The sequence below is a fragment of the Schistocerca nitens genome, chromosome 1 (genome assembly GCF_023898315.1).
Source record: "Schistocerca nitens isolate TAMUIC-IGC-003100 chromosome 1, iqSchNite1.1, whole genome shotgun sequence".
In the NCBI taxonomy this organism is placed as follows: domain Eukaryota; kingdom Metazoa; phylum Arthropoda; class Insecta; order Orthoptera; family Acrididae; genus Schistocerca; species Schistocerca nitens.
In genome coordinates, this window is record NC_064614.1 from 244,997,418 (window position 1) to 245,013,842 (window position 16,425).

A 16,425-nucleotide genomic window follows, 5' to 3' on the forward strand; every position below is an offset into this window, starting at 1 on the left:
CACTCTCAATCTTACCACACTCCATACCCTTGCCCAAAGTGGCTTCCGCCAACTCCTCCTCCTAATGATGCCTTTGTCCCCTCCATCTACCCCTCCTACCAGCTTTCATCCTCCCCTTCCTCCTCCCATGTTTTTCCTCCAGGGCACCCTCTTTCCCTTCTCTCCCTCCTCCCTCCCTCCGTTCTTCTCTCCCACTGGCTCCACCCCCATCCTTCCCGCCCTCCTCCCTCTCCCTTCCACCTGGAGGCAGGCTGCTCCCCTTTTCACCAAGTGAGGTGACGCAGTTGTTAGACACTGGACTTGCATTCGGGAGGACGACGGTTAAATCCCGCATCCGGCCATCCTGATTTAGGTTTTCTGTGATTTCCCTAAATCGCTCCAGGCAAATGCCGAGATGGTTCCTTTCAAAGGGCACGGCCGACTTCCTTCCCCATCCTTCCCTAATCTGATGAGACCGATGACCTAGCTGTCTCGTCTCCTTCCCCGAAACAAGCAACCAACCAACCCCCCCTTTCATCAGTGTGTTTGTGAGTGCTTCGCCAATGATCGTCACCAGTGTTTCCGTGCATCAGTGTTTCTCTGTTGTGTGCTACAGTGTTTTCATCAGTGTTCTCCTATGTTCGTGTCTCCAGCTGGATGTCTTTGTCTGTTCATGTGGTGACACCCTTTATGTACAGTGCCTTCTGTCGAATGACTTCTAATATATTGTGAATATGTTCATCATGTATTACCATGCTTTTTTATGTTTCTCTGTCCTCTATGTCTATCTTTTGTGTGTCTTGTCTGAAGTGCGGCGTATGTAGGCCGCTGCTGGCCCGCCTTATTGGGGAATGAAGTAACAATAAAGGGAAAGGAAAACAACTCTGAGGTTGCTAGTTATGTTACTACCACCATCCGCTCCATGCACATTTATATGACGAAATATACAAGCATAGCAACTGAATCAGATTTTTTTTTTCGGATTCAGAGTCTGTGCACAAGTGTCCATTATGAGGAAGACGAATGTGCATCTCTTGCTTTTTCAGTTTCAATCCAGAATGTATGTACATACATTAGATTATTAGTGCTTGTCACTAGCTGTCCTAGAATCCCTCTCTCGATCCATACTGAGCAGACTTGGGTGAAGCAACTCTCCTGTGCTTCTCAATAGCAACCATACCAACCCATTCCCTACTGAGCAGTCTTGGCTGGAGCAACTCTCTAGTGTTTCTCAGTCACGGCATTCCTCTCTTATCCCCACTGCTGTTACTCATTACCTGTCACTTGCATTCAAGTAAAAGTGCTTTCTTGTTTCCCATCATTTTAACTCAGGACCTTTATGGCTTTCAAGGCATGGCGAGCTCTGCATTCTTGCCTTCTGACATCAGCAACGCTCTGTGGTGACATGGCTCTTAGCAGCCTTGGACGGATTTTTCGATCATGAACTTTGCGATCGCAGAAGGGGACTTCTTCCCAACCTGGTACTAGTTTGGTTAAACAAAGATGAATTGCTACTATCCTACTACCTGCAGTTGTTTTAAACATAGCACATGTGGAGTTAAACTTAGGACAATGGGACTTTTCCCACACCAGGTATTTGTTTGTTTCAACAGAGGCGAATTTTTACTATCTAGCTCTCTGTACTTGCTTTAAACGTAGCACATGCAGAGTTAAATTTAGGACAAGGGATATGACAGCAGCGTTAGCCTCCATTTTATGTGAGGTAGTTGAAGTAGGGGGGGCTATGTTCTTTCTGGCATAGTTTTAATTTCTCTACATCCGCCTCCACAATCCACTTCCCCTTCCCTACCCCACTTGTGAATTGACAGAAAAATGACTCAGGTTGCGCTGAGCTGCAGGAGAATGACATAAGGTACTGTCTTTATTTATAAACTTTATTTATTTTTGAAGGCGTTAATGTGCTGGAAGAATTTCCTGAATTTTGACAGGGAAGCCGATCTAACAATTACTCTAGAACCTCAATGATTCAAATTCAAATAAACACAACTACTTAAAACTGGTGGGATAATAGAAAAATGCTCTCACGAAAAAACGGATCTCGTGACAAGAAATGGTTCTTGAATTCATGCAATATACTGTTTATTTACTTAAACAGCAATTAAATTAATTAAATAAACTGCAGGAAAATGTGTTTAATTGACGAGATGTTGGTGTTGGACAGAGAGGAGATCAATAATTGTATTATCTGTAAGTATACAGCTGAGAACCGCATCCACAGCCTCCTTCAGGAGGAGTGGAAGGAGGTTATAATGGATGAGTGTGGGGGGAATACTTTTCAGCAGATAATGGGTGGACTGAGGATGCATTTCGCAACTCCTAGAGACTACTGCCTGTGCAGGAGCTGTTAGTTTTTTGAAACGGCTGGTCAGTCCACAATGCACGAAACAACCTCGTCATATTCCTCTACCTCAGACTGAATGAAGAAGAGGTGCTTGCCTGGGTGTAAGGGGTTCGACTGAGGCCACTTCAAGAGGATTTTGTTCCCTTTTCCGGTCGCGCGTCTGTGTATGTGTGTGTGTGTGTGTGTGTGTGTGTGCGCGCGCGTGCTCACGCGCGTGTGTGTGTTTGCGTGTGTGTGTGTTCGCCCTGTTGCGTGCCCTAGTCCACAATACCTCTCGAAATTGGCGGGGAACTGTCCTACAGTGGCTACTGGAAGAATGGCCTCCAACTGATCCACAAGTGTATAGTTGCTGAGACACTTATATACAGATACATGAGGAGAAGGGATATGACAGCAGTCTATTACTGAAATGTAGGAGGAGTAGCCTCCTACCGATCTACATGTGCCGGCCGCTGGTGGCCGAGCGGTTCTGGCGCTACAGTCTGAAACCGTGCGACCGCTACGGTCGCAGGTTCGAATCCTGCCTCGGGCATGGATGTGTGTGTTGTCGTTAGGTTAGTTAGGTTTAAGTAGTTCTAAGTTCTAGGGGACTTATGACCTCAGCAGTTGAGTCCCATAGTGCTCAGAGCCATTTGAACCATTTGATCTACATGTAAAATAGCAGCTGAGGAAGTTGTACACACACATACACACATGGTAAGAAGGGACAGGCTAGCAAACTATCACCAAAGTGTAGGAAGAGTTGCCTCCTGCCGATCTAGAAGTGAAATAGCCACTGACGAACGTGCACACAGATACACGGTAAGAAGGAATAGGACAGTAAACTGTCACTGATGTTTAGAAAGAGTTGCCTCTTACTGATCTACAAGTGTACAGTGCTGAGGATCTTGTACCCACACATATATGCATGAAAAGAAGCAATGGGGCAACAAACTATCACTGAAATGTAGGAAACCCAGTACATGCTGCTACTACCGGCAGACACATCGAAATCGTCGTGAAAAAACCATCACTCGTAAACAATGGATCATAATGCAAGAAACATACTGGGAATTGAGAAAAATCATTGTAATTACACAACTACCACAAAAACTGACCGAAAAATATCTTCCGCAGGCGAGAGTGGTAACAGCTGCACGTGTGTTGCCCTCGATGTGTGGATAGAGAAGCAGGTCAGAACCAGTATTACCTTCCCTTCTACCTCCCCTCCTCTCTATCTCTCCTCCCCCCATATGTAGGGAAGTCAATTTTCCAGCGTTGATCTAACCTGTCGTTTATGGTACACAAAGAGATCTGTCTGCTGCAGTGATATGCTGTTTGTATTTCTCATAAGGAATGCCCCCCCCCCCCCCCCCCTGGAACAATAGCGTAGTACCCAACTATTCGTCATAACTCTACAGTTAACAGGTAGAAATGAAACACATTCCTGGGAAATGCCGATCCCTAGAACAAACGCGGAACACTTGACTATTCGTCAAGGGACAATTCTCTGAGAGAACAGCATGCTACGGCCCTTGGCTACGTCTCGTGGTAGGAAGAAGCGGCTGCAGGGGGCTGCACTCGCCAGAGGAATGAACGCTGTGACCAGTGGCCGTTGCGGCTGGTGTAAGCTGTTGCTGTTGAGTACGCTGGTGCCTCCTGTAGACTTCGCACTCTCCTAGCCTCTGAGCAGTCATAGTTAGTGTCTGTGGAAATTTTCTAAAAAAATTGTCATGTGTGTTTTGTATTACGTACATTTCAGAGCCACAAATATCTATACAGAACAGTGGCATTCGTGTTATCTGTTCACACACATCGAAAAAAAAAGACACTCATTTTTAGACCCAATATCAATCTACAATTCGCATCCCCTTCCTCCTCGTTACTTCATAACATTTAACAGAGTAAATCTACAAACTTGGTCTATGATACTGTTGTCCTTGAGAGATGAGCAAACTATCGAGGTTGGAGCTCTATAAGAATCATATCTGTCGTATTTTCCTCAGTTTTTCTTATTTTCCGTCAATTTTTGCAACTGTAACGGATTTTTCATAATTTCAATGCATTTTATCCAATTGCTCGAGTTTCAAACTACTGCTCTTGACAACATGCCCCGTTTACAAAACAACTGATCGCACCCATCTCACTTTGATATAAACCAAAGTGACATTGCAGCATGGTTCTCAATTTCTGCATCATTGCCAAACCACCCCCTCCATTACTTGCGAGAGCTATATGCATGTGGGCATATAATGAACCCTGTTGCACTACCTACTTCACATGACACAAATATTGTTTTGTAGTGTGGGAAACTGCCAGCAGCAGACAGGAGATGCAAAAACTATTTTCCTTAGTCAAAACACTTTATACATTCGGTAAGATTTTGTTACGATTGATCATCTCTCCCTATCTGGATGAGAGTAACAAAGTGTTCTCGCATTCACAGGATAAAGTCGGAGACTGAAAAATATCACCGACATCTTTGATGATTACCAGCCCAACAAACGAATCATATCCATAGCAGCACTTTAGACATCTGTTTTGAAACGAGCTGCCCCTTCATTGAAGCTATCGGCTAAGAATCCTCAGCAAAACTCTAGATACATCTTGTAACTGTTCCTCTGTATTTAACCCATCCTCTCTGCAACATTGACTCCGATTTAATTTGGAACTGACCAGAAGCAGGAGGGCACTATACCCGCTACATTCGACATCTCGTGAAGGAACAGAATGAGCTGAGTCCCACATAATCAATACAATTCAATATTTTGCTTTCGGAAAGAGGATGACATGTGTTTGGAACTTGCACAACCAACTGATGCTAGTGATACAGACTGGTATTCTCATTCCACTTTGTACACTGCCATAGATTTTGCTTTTCTACCATGACTTCGAGGTCTCTGTCAGGTGCTAAATTAACATTAACACATATCGATCCATTGGCTCTCACAGAAAACTGGATGTTGCATAGTGTAAGGTAAGCTGCTCCCACAACACACTGTATGAAATAAATTACAGAGGCGATCTTTCTTGTTGACAAAAATGTGACATCGCGATATACTGATACTGGAAGAGCGGCCTTGTGGAGCGTTTCCAGTCAGCTGTCTGAAGGTGATGACCTCTATATTTAATCTCATCTTTCGCAGCAGCAGGGTAGTCGATGTCTCGGAGTTCCGGTTTCAAAGAGGGCAAGAGCACTGATTCCTCATTTTGTGGTGCATATTGCAACTAGATATAAGATTACTGACCTCCAAATCTTTTAACACTGGGTCTTTCATTTTTATGGCTTACAATGCATAGCTGTATGTGGAACAAGGGGGAAATTCTGTAGGTCTTAAACCCATAGAGGACGGAAAGTATGCTCCTCCACATTTTTGTTATATTTTTTTCAAGTTTACGTGTTTTCCACCAATTTTCGAAACTTCACCAGATCTTTCCGTAACTTCAATAATTTTACCCCATAACTCGAGTTTCAAACCACTGCTCTCGACAACTTATCACGTCGACAAAACGTCTCATCGCGTCAATCTCGTGATGCTATCTGCCACTGACATTGCAGGATGCTTCTCAATTTCTATATCATTGCTAAACCATCTCCTCCATTATTTTGCGAGTGCCTATACATATGGTCATATCGTGAACCCTGTTACATTGCCTACATCATATGACAGAAAAAGTATAGTGTGGGAAATAGCCAGCGACAGAGAGGAGGTGTAAAAACTACCTTCCTTAGCCAAAACACATTATAAATTCGGTACGATTTTACTATGAATCGCCATTCTGCCTCTGTGGATGGGAGTCACAAGGTATTCTCACATTCATAAGATAAAGCCGGAGATTGAAAGATCTCACCAACACTTTGACGATTACCACCCTAACAAACGAATCATATCTGTAGCAGCACTCTGCCCTCTATTTCGAAATGAGCTGCCATTTTGTTGAACCTATTAGCTAGTGATATAGATCAATATTCTCAATCCAGTACTGTAACTGCTGTTCTGTGAAGACTGTTCTATATCAGTCCTACTCGTGTCACCTATCCAAGTATACAGGATCGTTCTAAATGTATGCACATTGAGGAGATTAGCACTCCTTATTGGTGTATAGTAGATATGAGCCTGATAAATTTGAGAGTGTTGTGGTAATATAACAGGCAGTTTAAAAAAAGAAGGAACATATGGTTTATGCATGACAGAGCTCCAGGTGGAGGAATTGGAAACATTTTACATAAATCACTTGTGCTAGCAGTTCTGGGGTATTTAAGAGTTTGAAGTCCATACCATGAAGGTATTGGAAAGAGAGATATGATCGTAGAACATAAACATACACTCCTAAAGCTACATGGTTCTCCACTTAAACATGCTATAATGCTACAACAGAAAGAGGAATGATCTTAGAACGTAGATACACACCCTGAAAGCTACATTGATCTGCACGAAAACATGCTAATGTTACAACAGTGTGGTTTCTGATATATTAGTCGTGGAAGGCAAAGCCGTTAGTACTCCAATGTAGGAAATATATTTCAAAAACTTGACATACATTCACCCTGCACTTTTTCTATCCCATTCACTATGGTGACAGCGTTTAAGATGATTAAACTACCGCATTCTACACGAAAGAAAAATAGAGTCTTTGTGTTTACTTAACAGCCTTTTAAAAATCGCTCTTTATTAAGCCTGACCCTGTATAATTTCTGAACCGTGATCAGATGTGAGCAGTGGGCGTTATGCACCTCTGCAAAGCTATATTGAGGATGTGTCACAAAGGATCTATGTTTTAAAGAAGTAGTTTTTTCATTTTACAGTTTGTCAACATAGTTTATCGTAGAGAACCCTGCAAGGAGAATGTATGTCAACCGTTGAAGACATATTTCTTACACTGGAACATTAACAGCGTTGCATTCCACATGACTAATAGGTCAGAAACAACACCGCTCTAATAATATAGGATGTTTTAAGTGCAGAACCGTGTAGCCTTAGGAGTGCTTATGTTTATGTTCTCTCTTACCAAAACCTTCTTGGTACTGACCCCAGACATTATAACAATACTTTAGAATCGGCAGTGCAGTTGACTTATGTAAAATGCTTCAAACTCCATCTGTCTGGAGTTCCGTCATGGATAAAAATCACCCATTTCTTCTTCTTCTTGAACTGTCTGCTATTACATCACAACACTTTCATATCTGCTACTATACACCGATAAGGGGCGGTAATCTCCTCAACATGCGCGCATCTACAGAAATCCTGTGCACTTGTATAGATACCATGAGCAAGATTGGTGTGGAGCAGCAGTTAGAGACTGGGGTCGCTCTATTCCTTCACGAGATGTAGAATGTAGTGGTCTACTTCCGGTCAGCTGGTCAAAGACAATGCGAGGAGATGTTTCAATCTCTAACTTTATCCTAAGAATGCGAGAATGCTCTGTGACCTTCATCCACATAGGGAAAGATCGTAAATTATGCACTATGATCAAAGTGATAGAACGCTGTCTGGTATACTTTGGTGTATATCTTGGAGAATTAACAATGAATGGACGTACTGCACAGCACCTATCTACATGTGTAATCAAGTATACGAGGTGTGGCTAGAAGAAAACCGGACTAGTACTGGTGAAACAATAAAACGAATGCAATAAGGCTGAAAGTCGCGTGGCCTGTCACGTGACTCTCGCTCCGCCTACTGCTCGAGTTTCATCTGCCTCCTGCACTCAGTCTGCCCGTGGCGTCTGTTTTAAGTAGTTGACGTTTTGTCTGTGCGTCGGAAAATGTTGAGTGTACAGAAAGAACAGCGTGTTAACATCAAATTTTGTTTCAAACTAGGAAAATGTGCAAGTGAAACGTTTGTAATGTTACAACAAGTGTACGGCAATGATTGTTTATCGCGAACACAAGTGTTTGAGTGGTTTAAACGATTTAAAGATGCCCGCGAAGACACCAGTGATGACACTCGCACTGGCAGACCATTGTCAGCAAAAACTGATGCAAACATTGAAAAAATCGGTAAACTTGTTCGACAAGATCGCCGTTTAACAATCAGAGCAGTGTCTGAGTTAACATGAGTTTCCAGGATGTCAGAACAAATCATTCTTCAGCGTTCCTTCTGTTCAATTGTGAGACACTTTGGAACCATTTTTGAACACACTTTGTTCATGTTGAAACTTTCATGAAGAATCTGCCTAACAGTTTCCTTGTCAACTCCTGTTAACTCAGACACTGCTCTGATTGTTAAACGGCGATCTTGTCGAACAAGTTTACCGATTTTTTCAATGTTTGCATCAGTTTTTGCTGACAATGGTCTGCCAGTGCGAGTGTCATCACTGGTGTCTTCGCGGCCATCTTTAAATCGTTTAAACCACTCAAACACTTGTGTTCGCGATAAACAATCATCGCCGTACACTTGTTGTAACATTACAAACGTTTCACTTGCACATTTTCCTAGTTTGAAACAAAATTTGATGTTAACACGCTGTTCTTTCTGTACACTCAACATTTTCCGACGCACAGACGAAACGTCAACTACTTAAAACAGACGCCACGGGCAGACTGAGTGCAGGAGGCAGATGAAACTCGAGCAGTAGGCGGAGCGAGAGTCACGTGACAGGCCACGCGACTTTCAGCCTTATTGCATTCGTTTTATTGTTTCACCAGTACTAGTCCTGTTTTTTTCTAGCCACACCTCGTGTGGTCCTCGCAAAGTAGTGGAGGGGCAATTTAGCGATGATACAGTAATTGGGGAGCATGCTGCCATGTCATTGGTTTGTGTTGAAATTACAGTAAAACTGCTAAAATTGATCCACTGTCAACTGTGATGGTTATTGTTACAGTATATTGACAGTGCCTTTTTTCCATCCCATCCATCTACTGCTATGCTGTTGATTACCACATAATGACTGACTGTCTGACATCACTTGTCTGAGTCGGAGAAAGAGTCTTGGTGCAGGGGCAATACCTTCTGGGGATGGCTAGCACCGAAACAGTGATCGTGTAAATGACTGCCATACAAGAAATAAATTGAAGTGGAACACTGAGCCATCAGCTATCCTGTCACGGTGAAAGATGAGTTCAAATGTAGAGGCCGCCAATCACCTTCAGACAGCTGTTTGGAAATGCTCCACAATGCTGCAAAACTCTTCCAGTTTCCATATGTTGTGACTGTCTTTTATTTAAAATCATCCAGTGTGTGTATGTTGTGGGAGCAGCAGTAACAACATAATTTACACTGTGCAATGTCTAGTTTTCTGTGAGAGCCAGTGGCTCAAAACGTGCTAATATCAATTTAGAACCTGTATCAGACCTCGAAGTCGTGAGGGAAAACAACGAACTGTATGGCTGTGTACAAAGCTGTGTCATACACTGCTTGGATGTGTTACAGCAGAAAGAAAAACAATGTTTCAAACAGCAACATAGGAACACAGGGACCTTCTCTAGTGACTGATTGTATAGTCTGTGGCATATGGTCCTCCTACACTACAGGCGACGACATTTTACACTGTTCTGTGCAGGCGACTGAGTGGATCAATACCTGTATACTTAATGGAAGCCAGCGCATATGCTCGATGCCGGCACATAGACAGTATTTGTTTTCGATATATATATATATTGAGTTCTCTGTCAGAGAGAGTTAGCAGAGCTTTTATAGTTCGTAGTTTTTTAATCTCTGTTGGGTGGTACAAGATAGAGAGAATGTTTGGATGACAGAGGTGGATGCAACCTGAGAGATTGTAGTACCTGTATGTAGTTTGGAGACGCATCCCAATGCCATAGCTAAATCCTCGTTCTTCTCCCAGTTCCTGTAACTGCTTGCACTGTCTTTCATATTACCTTGTGTTGCAGGACAAGGCTTCGTTTGACGCTGACCTTACACATCATACACAGTTGGCAGAGCTACGACAACATGTTCACATTTCCATCAAGTGCTCAAAACATAGTCTTGTCGCATTAACTCAGCTCACCCTGTTTCTGCACGATTTGCAGAAGTTGGTAGTATAGCACTCTTTGACTGCTGCTCAGTTTCGATTTAAATTGAACCATTAAATGCACAAAGCTGTAGGGATGGCGGGGCAGAGTATGGGGGGACAGTTACAAGATGCATAGTAACTATCTAAAACCGCGTGGGAATTTTACTATAGCAGATAGGTTCGAAAAGGGTGAATCGTTTCAAGATATGAGAGCGCCACGAATATGATTCACTAGTGGCTGTAACCACTAAAAGACATCTCTGCAGGATCCAATGTAGGAATTTGGTTGAATGGGAAGACTTGATTCCAAATCGCAGACAGCATTTCTGCCAGAAAGCTTAACACTATAGATTTGAAAAGCCAGTGTATTTTGTACATTTCTTATGACTCAAACTAGTGTTGCATTTTATAAAGTGATTTGTTGCATAGCACACCATCTACTGTATGTGATCATTCTCAATCAGCCATCGCCTATAACCTGGTGGATATATTGCAGAACCTCTGACATGGCATCAAGATAGAATGTGTTACAAATACTGGAGAAATGACTACCGGTGGCATGAGGAAGTTGCAAATACCAGCTTCATACCACATTCCTTAGTTGAGTCACTTTCTAAATTCGGTGGTTTTATTACGAGCTTACACCACTGGCGACGTGTAACCGCACTCTCGCTCTGTTAATACACACCCCAGCTATCACCGTCTATATCCAGTGTCGCAGTATTTGTTTGGAAAACCACTTCATTTGATGATAATGATATACCTCGATTTACGAGGCTTGTATAGTTTTTAACAAGGGTATCGCTAGCGATATTTGTGTGCGCCTATAGAACCAAGCCCGCTTGTGACAGTAACATAGGCGTTGCGATCGTGTTTTTAACATCTTGCGGCTTGTAAGACGATTATGTCTCTCTTTCTAAGACATAGTGGTATCACTCACAAGAAGAACTTATGAGACATATCCACCCATTTTCGCTCAGTATTGCTTGGCTCGGCTTGCCAGCATTCAGTTATTTGTGAAGTATTATACTTAGTCATAGGGGATGTATGATAGATTCGCTATGATTAGCGTTCTTATAAATTGTGTGTGTGTTCTGACATGTGCAAAGAAAATGGCTTTGGCCTGTTGTAAGGGGCGGTATTGACTTGCTGGGCTGGACACATGTGTTGGAAGTCCTCTGCTGGCTATGGTATGAGGAAGTTTGCTATTAATGGTTGATGGCAGATATCGCTCTACCAGCCTAGAACACACAACTGTGTTCGAGTCGAACACAGGCTATACCACACAACTGATACAGCTCGGCAGAACAAAGGAAAAAAATTGTTAAATGTGTGATAAATGACCTGCCACAACATCTCCCTCTTTCTGGAATGCATCATCAGTCTACCTCATTGCAATATCTCTCAATAGATTACTGCATCTGCTTTGTATCATCCTTTAATGCAGATCCACATCAATTTAGAGGCAGTTTTTTTTCCAGGAAAGCATTTATGACAGCAAGCAACTTGCATGTATTCCTATTACCTCCGTAGACATACTCCAGAATGTTGCTAAAAACCATGCAACAACTATTCTGTAAGATATTTGTTTTGTGGCACCGCATGGTTTTGGTTGTCAGAAAGAACAGATAAGCACATTTAAATATTGTTTGTTAGTGTTTAAAACACTTAAACTGTCTTGCAGAGGATCAAACATGCAATCCAGTCTGCAATTGTATATTGCCGTCCCCAAGCTGATAATACAATGCTCTTCAGCTAAGGAAGACGTAAAGTTTATCATAGTCATACGTGCGGACACTTTATAAAGACCTTTAAGGTGAATATTGTAACTTTGGGGTCACACCGTGCCTTGTGACCCAACCTATATAAATTTATTGCTCTATATTTGTTCGTCATCCTCGATCAATTACTGTTTCCCTGGTTGCCAGTTATCTCATGTCGACTTTTTCTGGTATTGTTCGTGCCGTTGCACTCTCGCTCAGTGTACAAGAATTCTCCTGCACCAAACAGACATGTGAGTACTCTCTCGTTCTTCCTCAATTTTCCCGCATTTTGTCTTCTTCTTCCTCAATTTATACATTGTTTCTGTCAATTTTCGTAATTTTACCGATTAGGTGTGATTATTTTTCATATTATTTCGATATGTATATGCTTATATTACTAACAAAACCAGGTGTGGCTTGATTTTATACGGATAATATTCGTCAACCTACTGAAAATCCTCCGATTTTCCCTCTTTCTGATGAACTATAAGTACACGAATGCATTTCAGCTCCCACTAGCATGAAAGTAATCGAACTACAGTGTTGAAAGTATAGTAACCTTCATTTCGTTGCTATATGAGACTCAACAAGTACTGCATGCAAAGGTTATAGTGCAAACCTGAAGTCTGGAAACAACTCAGTGTCCTAATCTGATGTGTCTGAAAACATATCTGAAGACTCAAGTATTGGTGCAGTTGCTGGAAGTTCAAAGTCTGGAAACAATAATAAGATTGATAATATACTTCAGGATGGATCCAGAATGTTGCACTTCTGGCAATATTGTTCACGCTGGATCCAGCTATCAGTAATATTTTTTCTGGGTGCAGATCCACTCATACGAATCCTGGGTTAGCGTCTGGGGTGGATCCATCTCCATAATAACTTCTGGATAATGTTTACTGGGAACCCACCCTACTGTACAGAATGTAAGTTAGATCCTCCTATGTTAAGTTTGATACTGTCACCACAGGCAAATCATTCAATGTCGGTGAAGTGATGGAGAGAGAGCGTGGGGCCCCTGCCTGGGAAACAGTCACATGAAACAGCATAACTACATTGTGTTTACAACAGCCATCTAACCCCAAACAGCGATCCATGTACATGTGCTTTATCAACAGATTGTGGGCTGGGTTGAGGGTATATGTCTGAGTTGGATGGTATGAACAGAAATAGCAGACCACATCTGGTAAGAATTAAGAGCATATACTTATGAAATATCTAGGCAGCAGCAGCAGGAGGAATCAGCTCCATACACAGGTCAACTCTATGTTGCACCTGTATTCACACTGGAGAGGGAATCGAACCACCATAAAAACTGTTTCCAGGCTTTGTGCTTCCATCAACTGCACCTCTATATGAGTCTGCAGACACACTGACGTACCACAGTAGGACCCTAAATTGTTTTCAAATTTCGAGTTTCCACTACATACTTAGCACGCAACACTCATCGAGTCTTACGTAGCTATGAAACAAGGGTTACTACACTTCCAACTTTCTAGTTAGATTACTTTCATACTTGTCCCATCTGAAATGGTTGCCTGTAGATAATTGGAAAGAGAGAAATTCTCAGGACATTTTAGTAGATTGACAAATACTATACATATAAAATCGAGCCACACCTGGTTTTGTTAGCAATATAAGAATATTCATATCGAAAAAATGTGGTGAAAATAACACAAAATCAGTTAAATTACGAAAACTGACAGAAAATAAGTATAAATTGATGGAGAATACAACAAAATTTGGGAAAACTGAGGGAGAATGAGAGAGTACTTACATGAGTGCTTGATGCTGAAAATGTGTCACACATGGGAATGAGGGTGTGGCAGCAAGATGAATACGAGAAAAAGTGGACATGGAAGCACTGGGAACAAGGGAAACAGAACTGACTGTGGACAGTGATAAGATGTCTGGAATAGACTGGTGAACATGGATGACCTCCAAATGTACATAGAGTAATAAATTTATATATGTCAGATCACAAAGTTTCCATCAAGCGTATTATAGATTTTTATAAAGTGTCCATACATGTGACTATGACAAACTTTATTTCTCCGTTAACTAAAGGGCATTGTATTACAAGCTTGGGAACTGCAATATAAAAATACAGAATGGATCATGTGTTTGACCCTGTGCAAGAGTGTTCAAGAGTTTTAAACTCTAACAAACAATATTTGCAATGTGCTTCTCTTTGTTCTCTACCAGTTGCAATCATGTGGTGTCAGCTAACAACTATTTTACAGAACAGTTGCTGCATGGTTTTAACAACATTCTGCAGTATGTCTACTGAGGTAATAGGAATATATGTAATTTGGCTTGGGTGCTTTCCTAGGAAAGAGAACCATCTGCCTCTAAACTGACATGGGCCTCCGTTAAAGGATGATGGAAGTATATGGAGTAACAGGATAAGAGGGTTTGCAATGAGGTTGACTGATGATCCAGTTTAGAGAGAAGGCGATATTGTGACAGGTCACTTATTGCGCAGTTAACCATTTTTCCCATTGTTCTCTCAGGCTATATTAGTTGTGTGGTATAACCTGCGTCTGGCTCATATACACCTGTGTGTTCTAGGTGTGACTTAGAGCGCTATCTACCTGCAATTGTTAACAGCAAACCTCCATATACCACAGCCAGCAGAAGACTTCAAACACAGGTATGATGAATCATGTCCACCAAACCAATAGAAAACATATTTCAGCAACTTCCTGTAGGTGAGAAAAGATGAATGCAAAACATACAATTTACCAGAAATATCTTATACTTAAATCGAGTCTTGAGTTTCATAACTACAGTTATTCTAAATCAGTGACAGGGTTTTGTGAGGTACTGTAATACCTGTGTATACCTTTGCTTGACAGTAGTTGTCTGAAAAAGAGACTGTGTTCTGCTCACAGAGTTAATGTAGCATGGCGTGTAATTTCACGTATCAAACACCGTTGCTATGTATTTGTATATTTCCTCATAAGATGTCACTGTTTCGTGCATTTGCCAATACTGACGATAATTTTATCAGACTGATGTGAGCATAACATGATTTCCGACCCGTAATCAGATGTGAAAATAGGGCACTATAAACCTACAGAAACGTATGTAGTGTATGTATTACAAATAATCTTTTTTTTCTTTGGTGCAGAAAGTAGTAGTTCTATCATCTTAAAGTTTGTCACCATAGTGAGTGGGATAGACAAAAGGCAGCATGAATGTACGTCAGGTGTTGGAAATATATTTCCTGCACTGGAACATTAACAGCATAGCATTTCACGACTAATATATCGGAAACCACACTCTTGTAACATTATAGCATGTTCAAGTGCAAAACCATGTACCTTTAGGAGTGTGTGTTTATGTTCTACGATCATTTCTCTCTTTCCAATACCTTCTTGGTATGGACTCCAAACACCAAACTAATACTCCATAATTGATAGCACAAGTGATTTATGTAAAATGCTTCAAACTCTTTCCATCTAGAGCTCCATCATGCATAAACCATATGTTTCTTCTTCTTCTTAATCGCCTGTTATATCACAACAACACTCTAAAATACATCAGGCTCGACACCAGTAAGTAGTGCTAATCTCCTCAGCATGCATGCAGCTAGAGCGTTTGTGTGTACTCGGATGGGTGACTTGAGTAAGATTGATGCAGAACAGGCTTCACAGAATGGCAGTTATGATATTGGGATGAGAACACACGTCTGTATCACTTACTAACAGGTTCAACAAAAAGGTAGCACATTTCGAAATAGAGGGCAGAGTGCTGGTATGGATATGATTCGTTTATTGGGGTGGTAATCATCAAAGGTGTGGATGAGATCTTTCAGTCTCCGATTTTATGCTATCAATGTGAGAATACTTTGTGACACTCATGTACATAGGGGGAGATGACCAATCATAACAAAATCTTACCGAATTTATAAAGTGTTTTGGCTAAGGAAAGTTGTTTTTGCACCCCCTCTCTGCTGTTAGCTGTTTTCCACACTACAAAACAGTATTTGTGTCATGTGAAGTAGGTAGTGTAACAAGGTTCACGACATGCCCACATGCTTACAGCACTCGCAAAGTAATGGAAGGGGTCGTTTAGCAATGATACAGAAACTGAGAGGCATGCTGCAATGGCTGATAGTATCACGAGATCGACTCGATGACATGTTTTGTTGATGGTGCAAGTCGTCGTGAACAGCAGTTTGGAATCCGAGTAATTGGATAAAAGAAGTCGAATTTATGAAAAATCTGGTGAAATTGCAAAATTGACAGAAAATAAAAGTCAGGAAAATTCGACAGATATGATTGTTATAGAGCTCCAACCTTGATAGAGGGCTCGTTTGTTATCAACAATAGTATTATAGACCGAGTTCATAGTTTTACTCAGTTGGCTGTTGCGAAA